Source organism: Hyla sarda, chromosome 6, assembly GCF_029499605.1.
Source record: "Hyla sarda isolate aHylSar1 chromosome 6, aHylSar1.hap1, whole genome shotgun sequence".
NCBI classification, from domain to species: Eukaryota; Metazoa; Chordata; class Amphibia; order Anura; family Hylidae; genus Hyla; species Hyla sarda.
In genome coordinates, this window is record NC_079194.1 from 168,625,278 (window position 1) to 168,637,363 (window position 12,086).

At 47.5% G+C, this 12,086-nt stretch overlaps 1 protein-coding gene across 6 annotated transcripts in view; it reads right to left on the reverse strand.

Annotated features, from left to right (window-relative positions):
* SLC7A10 (solute carrier family 7 member 10) overlaps positions 1-12,086 on the reverse strand; it is a 196,524-nt gene that overhangs the window by 127,125 nt on the left and 57,313 nt on the right. The window contains exon 1 of one of the 6 annotated variants that reach the window (XM_056525785.1): positions 8,948-8,968. The exons of the other annotated variants lie outside the window; for them this stretch is intronic. The gene's annotated coding sequence lies outside the window, so the exon portion shown is untranslated. Of the gene's footprint in view, positions 1-8,947; positions 8,969-12,086 lie in introns of those variants that run through there. 6 annotated transcript variants of the gene reach the window in all.

The following is a 12,086-nucleotide window of genomic DNA, read 5'->3' on the forward strand; positions in this document are numbered from 1 at the left end:
CGATCCTTGCTGCCTGCCCCGACCTTCTGCTACGTCCGACCTTGCTTCTGTCTACTCCCTTGTACCGCGCCTATCTTCAGCAGCCAGAGAGGTTGAGCCGTTGCTAGTGGATACGACCTGGTCACTACCGCCGCAGCAAGACCATCCCGCTTTGCGGCGGGCTCTGGTGAAAACCAGTAGTGACTTAGAACCGATCCACTAGCACGGTCCACGCCAATCCCTCTCTGGCACAGAGGATCCACTACCCGCCAGCCGGCATCGTGACAGTAGATCCGGCCATGGATCCCGCTGAAGTTCCTCTGCCAGTTGTCGCTGACCTCACCACGGTGGTCGCCCAGCAGTCACAACAGATAGCGCAACAAGGCCAACAGCTGTCTCAACTGACCGTTATGCTACAACAGTTACTACCACAGCTTCAGCAGTCATCTCCTCCGCCAGCTCCTGCACCTCCTCCGCAGCGAGTGGCCGCTCCTGGGCTACGCCTATCCTTGCCGGATAAATTTGATGGGGACTCTAAGTTTTGCCGTGGCTTTCTTTCCCAATGTTCCCTGCATCTGGAGATGATGTCGGACCTGTTTCCCACTGAAAGGTCTAAGGTGGCTTTCGTAGTCAGCCTTCTGTCCGGAAAAGCCCTGTCATGGGCCACACCGCTCTGGGACCGCAATGACCCCGTCACTGCCTCTGTACACTCCTTCTTCTCGGAAATCCGAAGTGTCTTTGAGGAACCTGCCCGAGCCTCTTCTGCTGAGACTGCCCTGTTGAACCTGGTCCAGGGTAATTCTTCCGTTGGCGAGTATGCCGTACAATTCCGTACTCTTGCTTCAGAATTGTCCTGGAATAATGAGGCCCTCTGCGCGACCTTTAAAAAAGGCCTATCCAGCAACATTAAAGATGTTCTGGCCGCACGAGAAATTCCTGCTAATCTACATGAACTTATTCACCTAGCCACTCGCATTGACATGCGTTTTTCCGAAAGGCGTCAGGAGCTCCGCCAAGATATGGACTCTGTTCGCACGAGGCGTTTCTTCTCCTCGGCTCCTCTCTCCTCTGGTCCCCTGCAATCTGTTCCTGTGCCTCCCGCCGTGGAGGCTATGCAGGTCGACCGGTCTCGCCTGACACCTCAAGAGAGGACACGACGCCGCATGGAGAACCTCTGCCTGTACTGTGCTAGTACCGAACACTTCCTGAGGGATTGTCCTATCCGTCCTCCCCGCCTGGAAAGACGTACGCTGACTCCGCACAAAGGTGAGACAGTCCTTGATGTCTACTCTGCTTCTCCACGTCTTACTGTGCCTGTGCGGATGTCTGCCTCTGCCTTCTCCTTCTCTACCGTGGCCTTCTTGGACTCTGGATCTGCAGGAAATTTTATTTTGGCCTCTCTCGTCAACAGGTTCAACATCCCAGTGACCAGTCTCGCCAGACCCCTTTACATCAATTGTGTAAACAATGAAAGATTGGACTGTACCATACGCTTCCGCACGGAGCCCCTTCTAATGAGCATCGGATCTCATCACGAGAGGATTGAACTTTTGGTCCTCCCCAATTGCACCTCGGAAATTCTCCTTGGACTTCCCTGGCTTCAACTTCATTCCCCAACCCTGGATTGGTCCACTGGGGAGATCAAGAGTTGGGGGCCCTCTTGTTCCAAGGACTGTCTAAGACCGGTTCCCAGTAACCCTTGCCGTGACTCTGTGGTTCCCTCAGTAACCGGTCTCCCTAAGGCCTATATGGACTTCGCGGATGTTTTCTGCAAAAAACAAGCTGAGACTCTACCTCCTCACAGGCCTTATGATTGCCCTATCGACCTCCTCCCGGGTACTACTCCACCCCGGGGCAGAATTTATCCTCTCTCTGCCCCAGAGACTCTTGCCATGTCTGAGTATGTCCAGGAAAATTTAAAAAAGGGCTTTATCCGTAAATCCTCCTCTCCTGCCGGAGCTGGATTTTTCTTTGTGTCCAAAAAAGATGGCTCCCTACGTCCTTGCATTGACTACCGCGGTCTTAATAAAATCACGGTTAAGAACCGCTACCCCCTACCCCTCATCTCTGAACTCTTTGATCGCCTCCAAGGTGCCCACATCTTTACTAAATTGGACTTAAGAGGCGCCTATAACCTCATCCGCATCAGAGAGGGGGATGAGTGGAAAACGGCGTTTAACACCAGAGATGGACACTTTGAGTATCTGGTCATGCCCTTTGGCCTGTGCAACGCCCCTGCTGTCTTCCAAGACTTTGTCAATGAAATTTTTCGTGATCTGCTATACTCCTGTGTTGTTGTATATCTGGACGATATCCTAATTTTCTCTGCCAATCTAGAAGAACACCGCCAGCATGTCCGTATGGTTCTTCAGAGACTTCGTGACAATCAACTCTATGCCAAAATTGAGAAATGTCTGTTTGAATGCCAATCTCTTCCTTTTCTAGGATATTTGGTCTCTGGCCAGGGACTACAAATGGATCCAGACAAACTCTCTGCCGTCTTAGATTGGCCACGCCCCTCCGGACTCCGTGCTATCCAACGCTTTTTGGGGTTCGCCAATTATTACAGGCAATTTATTCCACATTTTTCTACCGTTGTGGCTCCTATCGTGGCTTTAACCAAAAAAAATGCCGATCCCAAGTCGTGGCCTCCTCAAGCGGAAGACGCCTTTAAACGACTCAAGTCTGCCTTTTCTTGGGCTCCCGTGCTCTCCAGACCTGACCCTTCCAAACCCTTCCTATTGGAGGTTGATGCCTCCTCAGTGGGAGCTGGAGCTGTTCTTTTACAAAAAAATTCTTCCGGGCATGCTGTCACTTGTGGTTTTTTTTCTAGGACCTTCTCTCCGGCGGAGAGGAACTACTCCATCGGGGATCGAGAGCTTCTAGCCATTAAATTAGCACTTGAGGAATGGAGGCATCTGCTGGAGGGATCAAGATTTCCAGTTATTATTTACACCGACCACAAGAACCTCTCCTACCTCCAGTCTGCCCAACGGCTGAATCCTCGCCAGGCCCGGTGGTCTCTGTTCTTTGCCCGATTTAATTTTGAGATTCACTTTCGTCCTGCCGATAAGAACATTAGGGCCGATGCTCTCTCTCGTTCCTCGGATGCCTCAGAAGTTGAACTCTCTCCGCAACACATCATTCCACCTGACTGCCTGATCTCCACTTCTCCAGCCTCCATCAGGCAAACTCCTCCAGGAAAGACCTTTGTTTCTCCACGCCAACGCCTCGGAATCCTCAAATGGGGTCACTCCTCCCATCTCGCTGGTCATGTGGGCATCAAGAAATCTGTGCAACTCATCTCCCGCTTCTATTGGTGGCCGACTCTGGAGACGGATGTTGTGGACTTTGTGCGAGCCTGCACTATCTGTGCCCGGGATAAGACTCCTCGCCAGAAGCCCGCTGGTTTTCTTCATCCCCTGCCTGTCCCCGAACAGCCTTGGTCTCTGATTGGTATGGATTTTATTACTGATTTACCCCCTTCCCGTGGCAACACTGTTATTTGGGTGGTCGTTGATCGATTCTCCAAAATGGCACATTTCATCCCTCTTCCTGGTCTTCCTTCAGCGCCTCAGTTGGCTAAACAATTTTTTGTACACATTTTTCGTCTTCACGGATTGCCTACGCAGATCGTCTCGGATAGAGGCGTCCAATTCGTGTCTAAATTCTGGAGGGCTCTCTGTAAACAACTCAAGATTAAATTAAATTTTTCTTCTGCATATCATCCCCAGTCCAATGGACAAGTAGAAAGAATTAACCAAGTCTTGGGTGATTATTTGCGACATTTTGTTTCCTCCCGCCAGGATGACTGGGCAGATCTCCTTCCATGGGCCGAATTCTCGTATAACTTCAGAGTCTCTGAATCTTCCTCCAAATCCCCATTTTTCGTGGTGTACGGCCGTCACCCTCTTCCCCCCCTCCCTACCCCCTTGCCCTCTGGTCTGCCCGCTGTGGATGAAATTTCTCGTGACCTTTCCATTATATGGAGAGAGACCCAAAATTCTCTCCTACAGGCTTCATCACGCATGAAGAGGTTCGCGGATAAGAAAAGAAGAGCTCCTCCCGTTTTTTCCCCTGGAGACAAGGTATGGCTCTCCGCTAAATATGTCCGCTTCCGTGTCCCTAGCTACAAGTTGGGACCACGCTATCTTGGTCCTTTCAAAATTTTGTGTCAAATTAATCCTGTCTCTTACAAACTTCTTCTTCCTCCTTCTCTTCGTATCCCTAATGCCTTTCACGTCTCTCTTCTTAAACCACTCATCCTCAACCGTTTTTCTCCCAAATCTGTTCCTCCCACTCCTGTTTCCGGCTCCTCGGACATCTTCTCTGTCAAAGAGATCTTAGCCTCTAAAAAGGTCAGAGGGAAAACTTTTTTTCTAGTGGACTGGGAGGGTTGTGGTCCTGAAGAGAGATCCTGGGAACCTGAGGACAACATCCTAGATAAAAGTCTGCTCCTCAGGTTCTCAGGCCCTAAAAAGAGGGGGAGACCCAAGGGGGGGGGTACTGTTACGCCGAGCGCTCCGGGTCCCCGCTCCTCCCCGGAGCGCTCGCTACACTCTCTCCGCTGCAGCGCTCCGGTCAGATCCACTGACCCGGGGCGCTGCGATTCTGCTTCCAGCCGGGATGCGATTCGCGATGCGGGTAGCGCCCGCTTGCGATGCGCACCCCGGCTCCCGTACCTGACTCGCTCTCCCTCGGTCCTGTCCCGGCGCGCGCGGCCCCGCTCCCTAGGGCGCGCGCGCGCCGGGTCTTTGCGATTTAAAGGGCCACTGCGCCGCTGATTGGCGCAGTGATTCCAATTAGTGTCTTCACCTGTGCACTTCCCTATATCACCTCACTTCCCCTGCATTTCCCTGCCGGATCTTGTTGCCATTGTGCCAGTGAAAGCGTTCCTTGTATGTTCCTAACCTGTGTTCCAGACCTCCTGCCGTTGCCCCTGACTACGATCCTTGCTGCCTGCCCCGACCTTCTGCTACGTCCGACCTTGCTTCTGTCTACTCCCTTGTACCGCGCCTATCTTCAGCAGCCAGAGAGGTTGAGCCGTTGCTAGTGGATACGACCTGGTCACTACCGCCGCAGCAAGACCATCCCGCTTTGCGGCGGGCTCTGGTGAAAACCAGTAGTGACTTAGAACCGATCCACTAGCACGGTCCACGCCAATCCCTCTCTGGCACAGAGGATCCACTACCCGCCAGCCGGCATCGTGACATATATATATATATATATATACACACACACACATTATATATACACACTCATATATATATATATATATCTATACACAAACACACACATATATTCATGCTCTACACACACATATATATATATATATATATATATATATACATACACACACATTATATATACACACACACACACACACACACATATATATACATATATACACATACACACATATATATTTATGCTGTACACACACACACATTATATATATACACACACACACATCATATATACACACACATAATTATATATATATATATATATATATATACATACACACACACACACATATTATATATATATATATATATATATATATATACACACACACACACATTATATATACACACATATTGTAATGTACCGGTCAGGAGACAGGAGGTGGATCCACAGAACCAGAGGGGCGATGACGTGGGCCGTACCAGGGGAACGGAGTCTAAGGGACTACTGGTCTTCACCAGGGCCCGCCACAAAGCGGGATGGTCTTGCTGCGGCAGGTAGCCCCCAGGTCGTTCCACCCGATAGCGACTCGACCCCTCTGGTAGCTGAGAATGGCGTGGTACAGGAGGAGCAGGCAGAAGCGTAGTCGGACGTAGCAGAGGTCAGGGCAGGCAGCACAGGTTTACTAGCAGTAGGGACGGGCAACGGTTCGGCAACAGGCAAGGGCAACACTGAACAGAGGGAACGCTTTCACTAGGCACAAGGCACTAAAGATCCGGCATGGGCAGGAAGGGGCAGGAGACATTTATAGAACAGTGAGGACCAGGCACCAATCAATGGTGCGCTGGCCCTTTAAATTTCATGAAGCCGGCGCGCGCGTGCCCTAATGAGCGTGGCCGCGCGTGCCGGGGGACAGAGGCAGCACACGGGGACAGAGCTGCAGGTGAGGAGGAACGGGATGCGGTGTGTGCAGTGATCAGCCGCCACGCTAACCGCAACCCCACCAGAGGAATCCCGGCTCTCTCGGTCAGCGTGTCTGACCGGGACGTGCCGGGGAACAGCAGGTAGAGGCCGAGGCAGCGAGTGCTCCGGTACAGAGGAGGGGACCAGAGCGCTCACTGTTACACATATTATATATATATATATATATATATATATACACAAACACACACATATATTCATGCTCTACACACACACTTTATATATATACATATATATACACATACACACATATACTGTATATAACATATAACTGTATATTAAGATCTCCCAACTTCCATCTATTCAGATCTACCATCAAATGAAGATTTAAGCTGAACACTATGTCCAGGTTCACGTGTAGAGGATGCATCAAAGATGTTGCCACAGCTGCACTGATATACAAGTGAAACAGCAGCCATATTAGTAGTAAATATAAGCAGCACCCTCCAACATGGATTCATTCATGTAGTGCCTCTATTTAATGCCAAGATCATGACAGAAGCAATGTTGGACAACGGCCATTTCACAGACAAACTATTCTTGCCTTAAGAAGTGGGTGTTTCCACGAAAACGATATTGCCTGACATTGCTGCTGTCATGCCCTCTGCATAAATTAATCCTACATGAATTAATCAGACACTTATATGCACTATTTATGGATGTTGTATTAGGGCATTTTGGATATCTTCTATGTTGGAGCTGAGCACCACCTCTATATGTATATTGAACTGAAAGAGAAGGCTTACACCCATCATTGTTGACGATAGAGAGTAGAGGTGAAGACTAACTAGGGAACTAGTCGTCCAGCTCCCATGGACCCCCATCTCTCTCATAGACTACTTACAAGGTCTCCCAACTCTCTTAAACATAGGGGTGGAACTACTGCTATAACAGCCACAGAAATTGTTACAGGGCCCGCAAGGTCAGGAAGAGGTATACAATTTCCACTCAGACCTGGCCTTTAAACGAAGGATACAGATTCATCTTTTGTGTATTTTGCCACAATTTGCGTAAAATCACAGTTTTGATGCAGAAATCATGGAAGAACTCAGCGGCTAACTCTTATAGGGTTCTGATTACTTTGCTTTCTATATTATTCTTATGTCCGAGTCCTACTCTACCTAGTTTCTTCCATACACCTTCCCATCTCCATCTACTTTCATTTGATCTTCCATTCCCAATGAACTAAGTGGTAGGTTTTTGTACACTTTAAGCGTACGCTCCCACACGGCGTATTTGCTGCGTATTTGCTGCGTATTTGCTGCTGCGTATTTTATTTTCCCTGTTGAAGTCAATGGGTAGGAAAATACGCAGCACCAAATACGCAGCAAATACACAGCAAAATACGCTGTGTGGGAATGCACCCTTACTGAGAAAAAAACCTCTAAGCCCAGGTATTCTAAACATAAATTTGGTAACTAGTTTTGGGGCTAGATGTAGGAAGCAATTATGTGAGTGTAGGGAAAGTTTGAGCAATCTCGTCACCATTTCCATGCATTAGCAGCATGAAAAAATACTATATCAAACCTCATCAACACACAAAAGGTTAATCACATACCATGTTAAGCAGCTAATCACATCCACCTCAGACAGCCTGTTCTTATTCCATCCAAACTCTAGAAATGATGGTATTGGGACAGTACACAAGGGCCTTGATTATGTCATCAAATGTCCTTTCAGTTCTAGCTACAGCATTGAGACTAAGAAGGTAATGATTGGGGAGGGGGAGCAGCAATTTCTGTGAGAGAGGGTGTCATGAACAGTAGTATATACAACGGTGGGGTTCGGTGGTTGGTTTTGGATATGAGCTACAGTCTATGTGAGAGGGGGAAATAAGGGACATCCCATGAAGTCTGATCAGGGGCTTATTATTTTGTAGTTTTACCCCTGATGTGATCTTTATCCCTGTTCTTGGGAACTATTTTATATCTAGAATATTTAATGGTATTGGGCAGCACCAGCCACAGTTTTGGCAATATCAGCAGGATTGCAGTGTAATGTATAGGCGTAATATTCCAATAGTCTGCACTTTTGAAAAAGTTGTCTTATTGGTTTGGCACAGATAAAGAAAAAAACAATGTATTCATTATGAATTATGTGACTTATCAGTATAACTAGGCTCCATAAATTTGTTATGGGGCCTAGCATTTTATAGTCACACCCCTGCTTACACAGATTGTAATACATGCACTGTTTTATTACACATACTGCCCTCCGCACACTACCTCACCTCATCCAGACAGCTACCCCCTTCACATAGAAAACTCTGCCCCTCCACACAGATAGCTTCCTCTGCACTCAGACACTGCCCTCCGCACACTAATGGCTCCTCACCTCATACAGACAGCTACCCCCTTCACATAGAAAACTCTGCCCCTCCACACAGATAGCTTCCTCTGCACACAGACACTGCCCTCCATGCAAAAAGACACTTCCCACTCTCCAGAGGCACTGGTCCCCTTGCATTGACACTCATCTCCTTTTTCCATACTGCACACAAAAGTCCCACCTCCAGAAAAGCCTCTACAAATCCATGAGTCTGGTCCAGCTTTCTGCTTTCTCCATGCACTCATTATAGAGATAGAAAAGACAGTCACACAGTTCATTCTAAAATTGGGTAGAGAGCTACAGCAGCACTTTACCAGATCATTAGGTGAAGAACAGAACATCAGAACAGTAACCTTAAAGGGGTACTCCGGTGGTTAATTTTTTTGACTATATGGCATCTTCTTTGTAAGTTTTGTTGTTTTGCAATATACATGTGTTATATGTTTTGGCAGCATGTGTGTGTTTTTCTTACCTGTTTGTTGGGCAGGAAGTTCTGTAGTTCAGAGGGTTTTCTTTAACTGTTGTCCACAGTTCTGAGTCTGTTGTGGACAAGATGTCACAGCTTTTTATTTTTTTTTTCTTTCTTTCTCTCTGTCTGCATGATTACAATAAGCCACGCCTCCTCATCTCATCCAGCTGAGTACACAGCTCCTCCCCTTCCCTCCCCCTGCTCTGTATTCTAAGGACGCAGGTCTGCACAGGAGAAGGACATCACAGAGAAGATAAGTGTTATCTGAAGGGGGGGATGTATGGACTGCAGGGGAATAAATCTCATACTGGGAATGATCTCTATGGGGGAGATTTATCAAAACCTGTGCAGAGGAAAAGTTGCCCAGTTGCCCATAGCAACCAATCAGATTGCTTCTTTCATTTTCACAGGCCTTCATAAAAATGAAAGCAGCAAGCTGATTGGTTGATATGGGCAACTGGGCAAGTTTTCCTCTGCACAGGTTTTGATAAATCTCCCCCTATATGTGAAGGGGGAGGGGAGGGTCTCCTGAATGACACATGCTGGGAGTTGTAGTCTCTGTTGTGTGTGTGTGTGTGTGTATGCTAGTGTTTACAAATCAGTGTGCCTCCAGCTGTTGCAAAACTACAACTCCCAGCATGCCCTGACAGACTTTGGGCATTCTGGGAGTTGTAGATTTGCAACAGCTGGAGGTACAATGGTTGGGAAACACTGTTCTAGCCTATTCAGCATACACATCATGTTACACCAGTGTTTCCCAACCAGTGTGCCTCCACAACTCCTAGCATGCCCAAAAGCTGTCAGGGCATGCTGGGAGTTGTAGTTTTGCAACACCTAGAGGCACCCTGGTTGGGAAACACTGGTGTATGCCCTACAGAGGTGTGGTGAACTACAACCCCCAGGAGACCACAGAGGCAGCATGCTGGTGTTATACCACAGACTGAAGACTCCTGAATGACACATGCTGGGAGTTGTAGTCCCTTTTGTGTGTGTGTGTGTGTGTGTGACAGTGTATCCCAACCAAGGCTGATTATATTAGTGTGCTGTGTATAAGGGGGCCGACCCGGGAAAATAGTAAGGTGGGTAAAGGGCGGAACAAACAAAAAAAAAAAAAAGGAGCCGCCCCAAACCAGCAAGGCATGTGGCATGCTGGGATTTGTAGTTTTCAGCACAGCAAGAAACAGGAAATAGAAGCAAAGATAGGAAAACAAAGGGGGGGATAAAAAGACAACAAATAACGGAAATAGAGTAGGCTAAACAACAAGAATAGAAATTAAACAAAACAAATAGGGTAAGTCAAAAACGGAAAAACACGTTGACCACCGGAGTACCCCTTTAAGCTGTGTGTCCAAGTCGAGCACTTTAAATGGACACTGTTAGTAACAAAAACTGATGTTGTATGTCTTCGCAAATCATTAACCTTTCTAATATACTTCATATACCCTAGGGGTCCCCATACCATCCAGAACATAACCCTGATTGGCTACATCATCTTTGTCCCAGATAAAGCACAGGCTGGGACAAAGTCTAGTAAGAGAGGGAGGCACTAGCACTCCTCTGTGCTCACACCTATCCTTTCTATCAGACTGCAGCCTGAAAACAGAGAGGAGGGAGTTACAGAGCAGCCTGCAAGCTCAGTGTTTGCATCGGCACATGCCCTTCCTGACAAGTGGATGTCAGTCTATTGTGGGCATGGACCCATTGTGCTACCTACCTGTTTGAATTTGGGCCAAACTTGGGAGCAGCGTCTAAGTATTTTCCTGGTTTTCATCCTTTATCCAGCTCCAGGAATCGGACTTCTGCTGCAGGGGAGGTAACAGGTCACTATTTCAAGAGTGGGCCTGGTTAGGTGGCAGCTTGCCAGAACGCTCCGGTGCCAAGCATTGAGGATAGAGGCAGAAGGTATTAACAGACACTGTAGGTGGTAGCAGCACAGCAAGGCAGAGTACTAAGTAAGAAAGCTGAGTCAGAAGACCAGCAGAGCTGAGACACGTAGATGCAGCCAGGTGGTGCATCCTTTATGAGAACACAGGCATGGTTGCCAGTCCGGGTAATGCACTGGTGAAGCAGCAAGGAACAGCAGGATTAGACACAGGCAGAGTCAGGAAACAGGCTTAGATCAGGGAGACAGCAGATCAGCACAGCCACATTCACTAGTAGACTATCTACAATATTGCTCAGGCAAGAGAAACCTTATATATGAGGTGCCTGACAGGGATTGATGAGGGAAACTTTAGAGTTACAGCCCATGCTAATGTACAGGGGACATAGCACGGACTGCAGCAATGGTAGAGGCAGCAGAGTAAGTTCAGAGGAGGAGGCCTAGGGCTTACAGTGGAGACATAGTGGAGAGAATGTGGCTCAGTGATCCCCTGGCATATGTGGTTCGGTCATCTGCCAACTAATTGTGTGTCCTGGCACCGACAGGTGCCAGGACACACAATATGCTGGTGGATGACCAATGCTGACATTACAGTGGCATACCCATAGCATGCCCATAGGCAAACTATATGCAAATGGTTTACATTCTACAAAATTAGTCTATAGCCAGACTGTAGTGCTTTGTTTCAATCAGGTTAATGGGTTTTCATCTACAATTCATTCAGAAAGCTTTCAGACATTTTTAACAATTTTTTAAGTTTTAGCCTTAAAAAAATAATTTAATAATCTATTTTTCACCCATCATTCTGCACTGCTTAACCCTTTACGGACACAGACAATGTATGGCCTGGTTTGGATGTTCACCTCTTCACCTTTAAAAGACATAACAACTTATTTCTCCATCCACAGAGCCTTGTGAGGGTTTTTTTTGCGAGACCAATTGTACTTTGTAATGATATCATTTAATTTCTGTTTACCATATACCATACCAAATGTATGAAAAAAAGGAGGGGGTGGGGGTGATTTTAACTTTTATAAGGGATGGGGTTTATTTACTTCTATTAACTTCTGATTGCATATACTGTTCAATGCTGCGCAATAGAGCAGTATTGATCATTGTTATGGGTGCTTCATTGCTCTAGCCTGCCATGGCTGACTGGAGCTTAGGGCCACCAACTAGACAGTGAGGAGGCAGGTAAGGGCCCTCCCGTCATCCTCTCAGCTGCTGCTTAGTTGGATCAGAGATCTACAGCAATTCATC